The sequence below is a fragment of the Heterodontus francisci genome, chromosome 14, assembly GCF_036365525.1.
Source record: "Heterodontus francisci isolate sHetFra1 chromosome 14, sHetFra1.hap1, whole genome shotgun sequence".
NCBI lineage: Eukaryota > Metazoa > Chordata > Chondrichthyes > Heterodontiformes > Heterodontidae > Heterodontus > Heterodontus francisci.
In genome coordinates, this window is record NC_090384.1 from 45,274,914 (window position 1) to 45,289,777 (window position 14,864).

At 47.2% G+C, this 14,864-nt stretch overlaps 1 pseudogene; it reads left to right on the top strand.

Moving 5' to 3' along the window:
• The first annotated feature begins 787 nt into the window (after positions 1–787).
• Positions 788–896, top strand: LOC137377383 (U2 spliceosomal RNA; annotated as a pseudogene).
• The last annotated feature ends 13,968 nt before the right edge of the window (positions 897–14,864 follow it).

The window sequence follows — 14,864 nt, forward strand, 5'->3', positions numbered from 1 at the left end:
GAGGGGTTCTTCTTGCTTGCCACGGGGACGGCCATTGCCACTAGGGACCCCTCCACGAGCCATGGATTGCCACCAGGGAAGAGAACTTCCCCTCCCCTAGCCTGCTAGGAGGCCGCCAGGTCTCACCTGGCAGTGGCTCCACAATGCGGTGGGCCTGTCCAATATTGGCTAAATGCTTAATTGGCCTCCAGCAGACTTCCTGTCTGCCACGATGCCTGCAGTGATCAAAAATGGCATGGGGGTAGGACAACATCGGGAACTCGGCCTGACACCACCCAACATCATTTTGTCCTCCCCTCCCGCCCCCCAGCCTGTCTCCAAGGGTCGGATAAAATCCAGCCCAGTAATGCCGAGTTTTTTTGGGGGGGGGGGGGGGGGGGGGGGGGGGCGGCGGGAGGGGTTACATTGCTCATGTCTCGTGAATACTCAGAACAAGTAGTCATTCAGAATGTTTGCTAACCTATGCTCATCTTCAGTTTCAAGCCATAGGCATCTTTTATGTTTATTACCACTTCTCTGATTGCCCTCTTACTGTTTAAATGCAGCAAAAAAAAATGTTCTGCATCTGCAACTATATTTTTCTGGGTCACTTCAAGGACAAGACAACGTATTGTTGTTTTAGCTGCATTCCCACAGGCATCTCTCCCCATGAAGAGAAATATAGTTGGTAACATATAGCTTGAGGGTCACCACGACACAAGTGTGAGGCAAGGTAAACCTCCTTAAACTACCACAGCCAGTACAGGAATCAAACCCACACTGTTGACATTTTTCTGCATCATACTCTATCGCTTCTCGGCCTTTTGGCTAAGATCAAGTGTAGTATCTGTTCTTATCAGTGCTTATTTGATTGAGAAGAGACCATGATCATTGCCTTTTGATCCTGGGGAAGCTTTGAGTAAAATGGCTATAACCAATTTTCGAGCTTCGGGCCAGGGAGTGCGCAACACCATTCGGGTGGTCGTGAAGGACATGGAAGGAGATGCACCGGTCGATCGCACCTTCTTCATCAAGAAAATTCTCTTCGATTGCTGCGGATTTCAAGCGATGGACGTGTTCTGCCTGCAGGATTTCCCCAGCAGTGGATACTTCGACGTGACGTTCCGGAACGTGGCGGGATGCATCAAGTTCCTGAAGGCGTTCAAGGAGAAAGGGGACCGGGCGCCACTGTCAATCCTCACAGCGGAGCCGCTCTTCACGCTTCCGTCACAACGGGACCGGGTGGTGACGATTCACCTCTACAACCCCCATGTTCCGGTGGTGGATGTACTCACCTTTCTCGCCAGGTACGTCGAGGTGGCCGTCAGCAGCACTGATGTCAAGGACCTCTTTGGGATTTGGACCAGCAAGCGGCAGGTCAAGGTGACCTTGAAGGTAGATCTTAGTGGAGCCATCATCCACCCTCCCTCCAGCTTCGCTATCGGGGGAAGTCGAGGCTTCTTGGTCTACGCTGGGCAGCCCAGAGTTTGCCGCACCTGTGGCAAATCTGGTCACATGGCAGCCAACTGCAGCACGGTTGTTTGCAAGAACTGCAAGGAGGAAGGCCATCAGACCAAGGACTGTAAGCAGGCTAAGTGTTGCAACCTGTGCGGTGCGGCAGGCCATCTCTACAAAACCTGCCCCAAACGCTGCCTCAGTTATGCTCAGGCGGCAAGGCCCAAGGAAAAGCCGGGAGAAGGTTCGACGAAGGCGTCCGCTGTTCGAAAGGAGACCAGCAACCTTCTCCGCAGTGAGGAACTTCAACCTGAGAAGGAAGGGGAGGCAGCTGAAACCAGCGACCCAGCACCTGGAAACCCCTCCTCCACAGACAGAATCAATGCAGGAGGAGGCAGCAGATGGACAAACAGGTCAGTGGCAAGTGGTCCAGAGGAAAACCACAAGGAAAAAACACCCCAAAGCAGAACAGGCCAACACCCAAACCAGTGGCAAGAGGAGGCTATCTTCTGAATCAGACTGCAACAACTCCTCTTCACTGGACGGGGGAATGCTGGAACGACAGCCCCTTCAAAAGAGGCGGCAGAAGTCCGAGATGGATGATAAAGCATCCCAGCCCCCGGGCACTGGAAGCTGTGATGGGCCCGGCGTGCCCCAACCCCAATGCGCCACACGTAATGACGTGGCTAACGCATCTCAGCTCCGGGAAACCGAGAGCAAAGACACGTCTGGTGCACTTGAGCTTCGGGAAGCCGGGAGCAGTGATCTTTTCGAGGAGGAACAGATGGAAGCAGCTGAGGACAACCCAATCCCCTCTGCCTACAAGAGCCCCCCCGATGTCACCTGAGCGGAACAAACACTGCATGAAAAAGCAGGAGGGGTTTCTGAGCCCAACCAACGTGAAACTGCTTGCGCACACGATGGGTATGCAGGAACATCCCGAAGGACTGGGACTAGCAAGCACAAATGGTATGGGAAGCAACAAATAACTTTAAAAAATGGGTGTAAGAATTGCTTCCAATAATGTGCGTAGCATTAAATCTACTACGCGATGTGTTTCAACCTTGGATTACCTTGCCAAGGTCAAAGCTGACCTACTGTTTCTGCAGGAGTATGGAATACCACACCTCAGCACCTACAGGCAGTGGTCGCGATGGTGGTCCCACGGGCCATCGATCTGGTCGGGGGGTAATGATTGCCGTTCCTCTGGCCTGGGTATTCTGCTGCGGGGAGGTAACTTCACCATCCCCGAAGTTAAGGAGGTGGTGGGCGGTCGCCTCCTCGTAGCAGACGTGATGTACAACAACGCTCCGCTCCGGTTGATCAACGTGTACGCCCCGGTACGACGCAGCGAGCAGCTGACTGTCTTCCAGCAGCTCCCACTGCTGCTGGCGACGTCCAGGCCGGTCATCCTTGGCGGTGACTTCAACTGCATCATCGATGCGACTGGACGATCCGGCAGTGACGACAGCAAACTGGACGCTACGTCCAGATTCCTAATGGAAACAGTTAAAGATGCCAAACTGCATGACGTCTTCAGCAAACCTGCAGACGGAGCGCAGCGCAGATACACATGGTCAAGATCGGACGGGTCTGCCCGTTCCAGGACTGACTTCCTGTTTGTGTCCCGTGCTGTCACGGTCGGATCCACCGACGTCAAGCCGGTGTTCTTCTCCGACCACTGCCTCTTACTGGCTGACTGTCACTTACAGGACGACCAACGGGTTGGTAGAGGGACGTGGAAGCTCAATGCTACACTGCTGACCCCAGAGAACGTTGAGGAACTCAAAAGGGATTACAAAGGTTGGAGGACCGTGAAACCCCTCTTTGAGTCTCCAGTTCACTGGTGGGAAGCGATCAAGGAGAACATCAAGAGGTTCTTCATCCACAAAGGTGTTCAGAGGGCGAGAGAGAGACAGAGGGAAATGTCCCGACTCCAGAAAATTATGCAAAATCTACTCCGGTTGCAGTCAATGGGGGTCGAGGACAAAGAGGACCTCCAAGAGGTGAAGAGCCAGCAGGCCTCGCTCTTTGCCAAGGAGGCCTCCAAGATCATCTTCCGGTCCAGAGTCCGCTCCATCGAGCAGGATGAGACGTGCTCGCATTACTTCTTCCAAAAGGTACACAGAGAGAGCTCTGTTATCAGCAGCCTGAAGGAAGAAGATGGCTCGGTAACGTCTTCGCAGTCCGACATACTAAGGATCAGCAAATCCTTTTATGCTGGGCTGTATGACGCGAAGCCCACAGACAGCAGAGCCTCCCAGTCCTTCCTGACATCTATCACAGAGGTCTTAGATGACAGCAGGAGGGAGAGATTGGACAAGCCGCTAACTCTGGACGAGCTGACAAAGGCCGTCGAGTCCTTCGAGACGGGTAAAACTCCCGGGAGCGACGGCTTACCGGTCGAGTTGTACTCGGCCCTGTGGGACTGGGTCGGCCCGGACCTGCTGGAAGTATACGAGAGTATGCTCCTGGCCGGCAGCATGGCAGAATCCATGAGGAAAGGCATCATCACCCTCATTTACAAGCAGAAGGGGGAGAGGGCAGAAATCAGAAATTGGCGGCCCATCTCACTGCTTAATGTTGACTACAAGATTCTGTCCAAAGTCATAGCCAGTCGAGTCAAATCTGCTCTGGAGTTGGTGATTCACCCCGATCAGACCTGTACTGTACCCGGCAGGAAGATCTCTGATAGTCTCGCGCTACTCAGGGATACGATCGCCTACGTACGGGACAGGAGGGTGGACACCTGCCTCATCAGCCTGGACCAGGAGAAGGCTTTTGACAGGATATCGCACACCTACATGATGGACGTGCTTTCCAAAATGGGGTTTGGGGAGGGAATCTGCAATTGGATCCAACTGCTCTACACAAACATCAGTAGCGCAGTCTCAATCAACGGGTGGGAATCGGAAAGTTTCCCGATCAAATCTGGAGTCAGACAGGGCTGTCCTCTCTCCCCAGTCTTGTTTGTTTGCTGTATTGAACCCTTTGCTGAGTTTATTAGGAGGGATGCGAGCATAAGAGGGGTGACATTCCCAGGCAGTGGAGGCACTCAGGTTAAAACCTCCCTGTACATGGATGACGTCGCCGTCTTCTGCTCGGATCCGCTGTCCGTACGCAGACTGATGAGCATCTGCGACCAGTTCAAACGGGCCTCGGGAGCCAAAGTTAACCACGGCAAGAGTGAGGCCATGTTCTTTGGGAACTGGGCTGACCGATCCTTTGTCCCCTTCACCGTCAGGTCAGATTACCTGAAGGTGCTGGGGATATGGTTTGGAAGGGCCGGGGCGTGCACCAAAACATGGGAGGAGCGAGTAGCCAAGGTACGACAAAAGTTGGGCATGTGGGGGCAGCAATCTCTCTCCATTGTGGGTAAGAACCTGGTCATCAGGTGCGAGGCGCTCACGTTGTTGCTCTACGTGGCGCAGGTCTGGCCCATACCCCACTCCTGCGCTGTGGCAGTCACCCGAGCCATTTTCCGCTTCATCTGGGGATCTAAAATGGACCGGGACCGGAGGGACACGATGTTCAAATCTCTGGACAAGGGTGGGAAAAATGTACCCAACGTGGCTCTCATCCTGATGACCACCTTCGTGTGCGGCTGCATCAAGCTGTGTGTAGAGCTCCAGTACGCAAACTCCAAGTGTCACTACGTGCTGAGGTTCTATCTGTCCCCGGTGTTGCGAAGGATGGGCCTGGGCACATTGCCGCGGAACGCTCCATGCAGTTGGGCCGTGCCGTACCACCTATCCTTCGTGGAGCAGTTTCTGAGGGAAAACACCTTTGACCACCGGTCCATCAGGCAGTGGTCTGCACGGAATGTCCTCAAGGTCCTACGGGAAAAGGAGACGGTGGATCCTGTCGGATGGTTCCCCGAGCAGACCGTCAAAGTCATTTGGCGGAATGCCTCATCACCAGAACTTTCAAACAAGCACCAAGATGTAGCTTGGCTGGTGGTGAGAAGGGCCCTCCCCGTCAGATCCTTCATGCACACCCGAAGTCTCGCCCCCTCCGCACAGTGCCCCCGCGTTGGCTGTGGTGGGGAAGAGACGGTCGCCCACCTCCTCCTGGAACGTGTCTTTGCAAAGCAGGTGTGGAAAGAGATGCAGTGGTTTTTGTCAAGGTTCATCCCAAGCAGCTCTGTAACACAGGAGTCTGTGCTCTACGGGCTGTTCCCAGGGACGCACACCGAGACAAACATCAACTGCTGCTGGAGGGCTATCAATTCGGTGAAAGACGCCCTTTGGTCTGTCCGAAACTTGCTGGTCTTCCAGCGCAAAGAGTTGTCCACCACCGAATGTTGCAGACTGGCACATTCCAAGGTCCAGGACTACGTGCTGAGGGACGCATTAAAGCTTGGGGCAGCCGCAGCAAAGGCTCAATGTGGAAAGACCACAGTGTAAGGACCCCCACCAAGCTGAACTAAGGGGCTGGATCCATGGGAAACCCCTCGAACTGTATCGTTGATATTTTCATTTGCTGTAAATGTAAAACTGTAATTGGCATGACAATAGTGAAAGGGAAGGGTTGTGAAGAAACTCATGATAGTATAGAAGGAAACTGATCTCCCTTGCAATGTTTGTATTTTTTGGTGCTGTTTGAAACTGTTTGGCAATGTAATTTTTGCAGATTTTTATGAATAAAGTATATTTTGGAAATTAAAAAAAAAAATACTCTCGCTGTCCAGCCAACTGAGCTAACCAATACACAAACTTACATGATCCCCCTTCTCTAATCAGAGATTAACTGGACATGAATGAAGTGATGCCTCTTCCCTTTCACAAAAGCTGCTGCTGGTGTTCTGATATCCTGATAGCAATATGTGTGCAATCAATGATGCCCCAGCTGTGAGGGAAGCCAGCCAGTGCTGCAAATCAATGAACTCTCTCCTGTTAACTGTTGGGGTAAATGAGGAAGGTGATGTCCTGGCTAGCCCTGAGTAGGACAAAGAATATGAAAGAAGCGATCTGGAAATAGGAAACTCTCCTGGCAGTCAAAGCACTTGGACAAATCTGAGATCAAAGAGATTCAGAATGGATTTGTGAAGGGTACATGACGTCTGACTAATCTAGTTGAATTATTTGAGGAGGTCACTAGCATGATGTATATGGGAAGTGTCTACCATTATCGTCTTCACAGACTTTGAGAAAGCATTTTCAAATGTTCTGCACAAGAGATAATTAGCAAAAATAAAGGTGCAAGAAATTGAATGTAACCCTGTGACATGGATTGGTAATAGATTGAGAGGTAGAAGACAGAGAGTAGAAATTTATCTTGGGCAATAACACAAAACAGCTGATAAAAAAATCAGCAGCTCATTTTACATTCCACCCATTTTCCTTTCCATAGCCTGAGGGGGACTGGGTAGGCAGCAAACTCTCCTAACATTGTTGGCCTAAGTTCCGGACCATTTTAACTCCTAGGTCTCATTAATATTTGAAGGATGGGTTGCCATCCTGATCAGTTGCAGAATTGTGCAGCTCGCCCACGTGACCCACACAATTTACAGCGTCTTTCCCAACTCTACTTAAAGTGGGGATGCGCCCTTTGAAGTGAGGCTCCATTTCCTGCCTGTATTTTTCATACAAATTCAAGAAGACCAATGAGTCAAAGGCCTGCCCACCACCACCACCACCCCACCCCCAACTTTCCCAGAGGTTCTAGTAGAGAAGTTATGGCCAGGAGGGAAATACTATTCTCCAGCTGCTGTTAGAGCATGCCCAAGGCCGGTGTCAAGCAGGCTTGGACAGATGTGGTTGAGAGAGTCAGTACCAGCAACATTGCCCACAAGATCTGAGTTCAGCATAGAATGAGGTTCAATGACAACAGCAGTGAGGATGAGTACAGTTTATTTCTAAACATCATCTGACAACACACCTCATCACTTTCCACTGTTAATTGCTGATCAACTGTATAATTATATGCAGTGGAAGGCATTAATTGGGGTTTCAATTAATAGCATATAAAGAGCCACTTATTGAAACTGTGGTGTGGTTGAGTTAGGTAGTATATGCTTGTAATATTTCACTCTGTAAATAAATGTAAGACTGAGTAAAGACTGGCTTCAGTAATATCCTTCACCTCCTGGCTTTCTGGAATAGAACAACCACCACCACTCTTAACTATTACCTTCCCTCCACTGCATTCTTCAACATATAGTCACAATGGCAACAATGGCACATTTCACTCATTACAACACTCGGCTCTTTCTTTTCAACCTTTCTACATATCACTACCAGTATTCTCTTTTCATCTTCTCTTTGCACAAAGGAACGTGGTTGTGGTTGTTGGAGGCCAATCATCTCAACCCCAGGGCATCGCTGCTGGAGCTCCTCAGAGCAGTGTCCTAGGTCCAACTACCTTCCGCTGCTTCATCAATGACCTGCCCTCCATCATAAGGTCAGAAGTGAGGATATTCCCTGATGACTGAAGAGTGTTCACTTCCATTCGCAACAATATTCAGGCTTGGGCTAATAAGTGGCAAGTAACATTAAAACCATACAAGTGCCAAGCAATGATCATCTCCAATGAAAGTCTAAACACCTTTCCTTTGTTATGAAAGTGCTTCTGTTTTCATTAAATATATTTTTGAGGAATTCATTGTCAAACTGAAGAAATGTTGGACCAGTATTTTTTTACAAGAGGGTCATCAAGAGAACTGATTTGACAACAACAGTTACTGGTTGTCACATGACTCAAATTCAAATCAGAACTGCAGCCTTGGTAACTGGGGAAGATGTGTGCAGAGAAGTGATAGGTCAGAAGGTGGACTTTCTGTTTCTGGTTACTCTTTTGAATTGTTTGGATTTGGAGAAGAGAACTTCCAAGGAGAAGAAGAGAAATCCCAACGAAGGAGAGAAGACCTTATCCCAGCTCAGCCTTCCAGCATCTTTCTAAAAAACCCTGAGATGTCCACTGTGTCAACTCATCTCGTCTCCTGTCTTGAAGAAAAGCCTGCTAAATTAATTCTCAACACCGCTTGAAAAGAACGTTTCTAAAAGATCCCAGTGACCCGTCTACATGTACTCGGAGGCCAGACTGTACGCTAGTTTTGGAACACATATCTCATCTGCTATTTTCTTCAAGAATGAGCAAGTATTCAGCCCAAGTGTTTTTTTTTCTCTGTAACAGAGCTCTGAACAAAAATCCCTTTTATTTTTCTGGTTAACCGATGTATGTATGTGCATGTGAGTATGAGTGGCAAAGGTAAAATGGAAACTTTACTATTTCAATCTGTACATTTATGCCTTACTTCATTACTGGTTAAGACTTGTTTTATAATAAACTGATAATGTTGTTGTTCATTAAAGAAACCTGGTTATTGTGTTTTATTCTGGGAAAAATAGAGTATATGATTGACCGCATCCGTAAGTGGGAAAATTTAAAATATAAGTTCTGACCTGTGGAGAGTGGAACTAGAACAAACAGTGCACTCCTCCTGCCTCGGTAGTGACATATAATTGGGGGCTCTTTCCGGGATAAACCCAACGCCTATGACGTACAATTGTAAGTGGGGTAATAATAATTGAAAAAGGAAAAATCAAACAAACCAGGTTTCTTGTGAAAGTCTACACCACCGGAATGTCTTTAACAGTTGCTGTGACTTTTCTGGGAAGGGGGATGTATCCCTGGTTAAGAGGAACTTAGCCAAAGTTAAGCTAATAGCATGGGAAGCAAAATTGGGGTTAGAGTTAAAACCAGGAGCTAAGAAAGCATATGTAATTGAAGTAATAGCACAGCATTTACAATTGGAAGAAGAAAGTAAACCAGAGGGCAATGCAGTTGAATTAGCTAAAATTCAGTTACAGATGAAGCAGCTTGAGCTTCAACAGGAAAAAGAATTTTAAAAACTTGAGCTTGAAAAAGAATTGACAACAAAGAAACTTGAATTTGAAAAAGAGGAAAGGGGAAAAGAGATAGCATTTCAAAGAGGAAGAGATGGAAGGGAATTCAAAGTTAAAAAGATGGAACTAAGACAAAGGGGTGGTCTTGACTCCAGTGAAAGTTCTGGTGAGGACCCAGTGGAGAACTGTTTAAATTTGTGCAAGCCCTCCCTAAGTTTGAGGAAAGGGATGTAGGGGCATTTTTCATTTATTTTGCAAAGATTGCCAAACAGATGAAGTGGCCAAAGGAAAGATGAAGTGGCCAAAGGAAAGCTGGACACTGCTTATGCAAGGCAGGTTGATGGGCAGAGCTTATTAGGATTATGCCATGCTTTCTGAGGAGGCTTCTACAGATTATGAAATATGCTCACTGTGTATGAGTTAGTCCCTGAAGCATACCAGCAGAAATTTCGAAACCTCCAGAGATTGTCTGGGCAGAGTTGTGTAGAATTTGAGAGGGTAAAGAAAATTAATTTTGATCGTTGGATAAGGCACCAAAGATGGAAGCCACGTATGAGAATCTTTGGGAACTAATTCTCCTGGAAGAATTTTAAAATTCACTCCCTCCGTTTGTAAGAACCCATGTAGAGAACCAGAAAGTTTCTACGGCCAGACAGGCAGTGGAAATTGCGAATGATTATGAGCTTGTGTATAAGCCAAAACCCTTTGTCCGTCACCCCAACAAACCCGAGAAAGACAGAAGGTGGGAGAGTGAAAGGAAGGCAAGTCTCCAGGGACAAGAAGGGACAGCTGGAAATGCCCTGGGATATCCTCCTCAAGCCAGAAAGAAAGAAGCAAGCCATTTTCACAAGGTGGGACATCTTCGTGCAGAATGCTGGAAGTTGCGGGGTAAACCCATGGGACTTATTGGGGTACACAAAGCCAATGCAGAGAAAGGGACCCTGACCGAGAGTATAGCAGATCAGGCTGTAGCTCTGACTGCAGCTGTAAGGCCAAATACAAAAACCACTGTGAGTGCAGGGGTTGTGAATAAGATACCTGAATTTTTATTAGGGAATTCTTGTCGAAAGGAAAAGTAATTCCTTGTCCCTCAAGTGAGGAAGGTAAACCTATAGTTATACTTAGGGATACAGGAGACACCCAAATTCTTTTGCTGGGGAAAGGCATAACATTTCCACCAGACAGCTAAGCTCTTTGTGAATGGTATTGGCGGGGAGTATATAACCATACCCTTATATTGGGTGCACCGAGAGTGTGACCTAATGACTGGAACAGTAACTGTAGGAGTTGTCCATAGTTTGCCATTAGACAGAGTTGACCTACTCCTGGGGAATGATTTGGTTGGAGTGAAAGTAGTAGCTTCTCCACTGGTCACGGAAAAACCAAGTGAAGTTAAAGAGACAAGAATTTTTCCTTCATGTGTAGTGACCCAATCGATGGTTAAACAAGTTCCATTGTTGGAGGTAAAATTGGCACCACCATCAGATAGTCGAATATCTGAAACTTTCTTTGGGGGTTTGGACAATCCAAAGGAAATGTTTAATAAGACTTCTCTGATCACAGTTCAGCAAGCTGGTCCAGAGTTAAATAAAGTGGCACAATCAGCTCTAATAGAAGCTGAGGCAAAAGGAGTTCCAGAAGGCTATCATATCAAAAATGGGATTCTGATGAGGAAGTGGAGACCTCCTCACAGACCTTCAGACGAAGAATGGACAGCAGTTCATCAGATAGTGATACCGCCTAAGTATCATCTGGAACTATTAAAGATAGCGCATGAAATTCCTAAAGCGAGACATATGGGGATCCAGAAGACCCAATCGCGTATAAGTCGACATTTTTACTGGCCAGGTCTTTCCAAGGATGTGGTGCAGTTTTGTAAAATGTTCCCTACCTGCCAGATTGTGGGAAAACTGCAACCTGCCATAAAACTGGCACCTCTAATTCCCATACCAGTTTTTGGGGAAACACTTAGTAGGGTGTTTGTAGACTGTGTAGGACCCTTACCGAAAACAAAAGTGGGACAGCAATACTCACTATTATGGATATGACTATGCGGTTCCCAAAGGTCATTCCCTCGAGAGCAATTTCTGCTAAGGTAGTGGTACAGAAGTTAACCCAGTTCTTCACTAGATATGGATTACCAATTGAGATTCAGTCGGTTCAAGGTTCCAATTTGGGTATAACACAGTTAAAGTCTTTAGCCTACCATCCACAGACACAAGGAGCTTTAGAAAGGTACCATCAGACCCGTAAAACAATAATCAGGGCATACTGTCATGAATATCCCCATGATTGGGATAAAGGGCTAGAATTTATTTTGTTTGCCACTCGGGATTCACCTAATGAGTCTATCAATTTCAGTCCTTTTGAATTAGTTTATGGACATGAGATAAGAGGTCCTCTTAAACTAATTAAAGTTTTTAGAACAGAAGGACAAATCTTCTGTACTAGATTATGTATCTGTCTTCCGGGAACGGCTCACAAGAGCTTGCAAAGTGGCTCAAGAACACCTTAAAGCTTCCCAAACAACAATGAAGATATGGGCAGACAAACATGCTAAGACCCGAACATTTCAACCAGGGAATGAGGTGTTGGTATTACAGCCTTTACAGGATAAACTGTTGAACGCACGGTTCAGTGGTCCATATAAAGTGCTCAAGAGTACTGTTAAGGTAAATTCTTTTTCCGGTACATTGATGACTGTATCGGTGCCGTTTCCTGCTCCCGCCCCGAACTAGAAAACTTTATCAACTTTGCTTCCAATTTCCACCCTTCTCTCACCTTTACATGGTTCATCTCTGACACTTCCCTTCCCTTCCTCGACTTCTCTGTCTCCATCTCTGGGGATAGGTTGTCTACAATATCCATTATAAGCCCACTGACTCCCACAGCTACCTCGACTACACTTCTTCACACCCTACCTCCTGTAAGGACTCCATTCCATTCTCCCAGTTTCTCCGTCTCCGACGCATCTGCTCTGATGATGCTACCTTCCATGACGGTGCTTCTGATATGACTTCCTTTTTCCTCAACCGAGGATTTCCCCCCACTGTGGTTGACAGGGCCCTCAACCGTGTCCGACCCATTCCCCGCATCTCTACCCTCACCCCTTCCCCTCCCTCCCAGAACCGTGACAGGGTTCCCCTTGTCCTCACTTTTCATCCCACCAGCCTCCATATCCAAAGGATCATCCTCCGCCATTTTCGCCACCTCCAGCGTGATGCCACTACCAGTCGCATCTTCCCCTCCCTTCCCCTGTCAGCATTCCGAAGGGATCGTTCCCTCCGCGACACCCTGGTCCACTCCTCCATTACCCCCACCACCTCGTCCCCGTCCCAGGGCACCTTCCCCTGCAATCGCAGGAGGTGTAATACCTGCCCATTTACCTCCTCTCTCCTCACTATCCCAGGCCCCAAACACTCCTTTCAGGTGAAGCAGCGATTTACTTGTACTTCTTTCAATGTAGTATACTGTATTCGCTGCTCACAGTGTGGTCTCCTCTACATTGGGGAGACCAAGCGCAGACTGGGTGACCGCTTTGCGGAACATCTCCGCTCAGTCCGCAAGCAGGACCCTGAGCTTCCGGTTGCTTGCCATTTCAACACTCCCCCCTGCTCTCATGCTCACATCTCTGTCCTGGGATTGCTGCAGTGTTCCAGTGAACATCAACGCAAGCTCGAGGAACAGCATCTCATCTACCGATTAGGCACACTACAGCCTGCCGGACTGAACATTGAGTTCAATAATTTCAGAGCATGACAGCTCCCCATTTTACTTTCATTTTTAGTTATTTTTTCTTCCTTTTTTTTACATTCCTTTTTACATTTTTTACAATCTTTTTTTGCATTTATTTCATTTCATCTTAGTTTGTTCAGTTTGCTTAACCACTGTTTTTTTCAGGTTGTTTTTCTTCAGGTTTGCACTTGCTGCTGTTCAATATTCAGTGTATTCACACCTAATCTGTACTAATGCTTTGTCTTTCAACACACCATTAACATATTGTTTGCCTTTGCTCCATGACCTTTTGGTCAGCTATGTGGCCTGGTCCAATCTGCACCTTCTCCTTTGTTATCTCTTGCCCCACCCCCACCTCACTTGTTTATAATCTGTGACTTTTCTAATATTTGTCAGTTCCGAAGAAGGGTCACTGACCCGAAACGTTAACTCTGCTTCTCTTTCCACAGATGCTGCCAGACCTGCTGAGTGATTCCAGCATTTCTTGTTTTTGTTTCAGATTTCCAGCATCCGCAGTATTTTGCTTTTATGTTAAGGTAAATTATTTGATTGACACCCCTGATCGCCACCAAAAGAATCGGCTGTGTCATATCGATATGTTGAAACAATATTATTGCTGGGAGGAGGATAAGCAAGCACAGGTATATCAGGTCGTAGGGACAAAGAAGGATGAAAGGGATAGTAAGGATGAGGCAGAAGGAGGCCTAGACAATTCTCAAATTGAACCTCATACTATCTAGTTAGCTAATACTGAATTGCTAGGGAAATTGGACACTATGCTTTCATATTTAGATGCAGAACAATGAGAAAACCTAACAAGGCTACTCATAGCATTTAAAAGAGTCTGTATGGATAAGCCAGGATGTACAATCTGAGCCACACATGATGTGGATGTAGGGGAATCCGTTCCTATAAACAGCATGCTTATCACTCAAGTCCAGAGAAACAGGCCCAGGCAGAAGTAGAAATCCAATACATGCTGGAGAATCACCTAATAGAACCCAGTCAAAGCAGCTGGTGTTCGCCAGTAGTATTAGTGCCTAAACCTGATGTTTCAACTAGATTCTGTATAGACTACAGAAAAGTTAATGCAGTAACAAAGGCAGACTCTTACCCAATTCCTCGCTTGGAAGATTGTATTGACAGAGTGGGCAGTGCCATGTTTCTTACAAACACAGATTTGTTAAAGGGATATGGGCAAAAAAAAAAGTATATGATTGACCATATCGGTAAATGGAAAAATTTAAATGCATGTTGTGACATGTGAAGAAGTGGAGCTGGAATAACAGTGCATTCCTCCCACTTCAGTCGTAACACCTTGACATTCATTGTCAAATTTCCAACATCAACATCCTGTGGTCACTATTGACCAGAAACTTAATTGCAGCAGTCATATAAATACTGTGGCTACAAGAGCAGGTCAGAGGCTGGGTATTCTGTGGCAAGTAACTCTTTTCCTAACTCCTAAAAAGCCTTTTCACTACATGCAAGGCACAAGTCAAGAATGTGATGGAATACTCTCCACTTGCCTGGTGTAGGCAGCTCCTACAACACTCAAGAAACTTAACACCATCGAGGACAAAGCAACCCATTTCATCAGCACCCCATCTACCACCTTCAACATTCACTCCCTCCACACCTGTGCACAGTGGCTGCAGAATGTACCTTCTACCAGATGCACTGCAGCAAACTGCCAAGGGTTCTTCGACATCACCTCCCAAACCCGTGACCTCAACTACCTAGACGAACAAGGGCAGCAGGCACATGAGAACACCATCACCTCCAAGTTCTCCTCTAAGACCCCAAGTCACACACCATCCTGACTTGGAAATAAATCACAATTCCTTC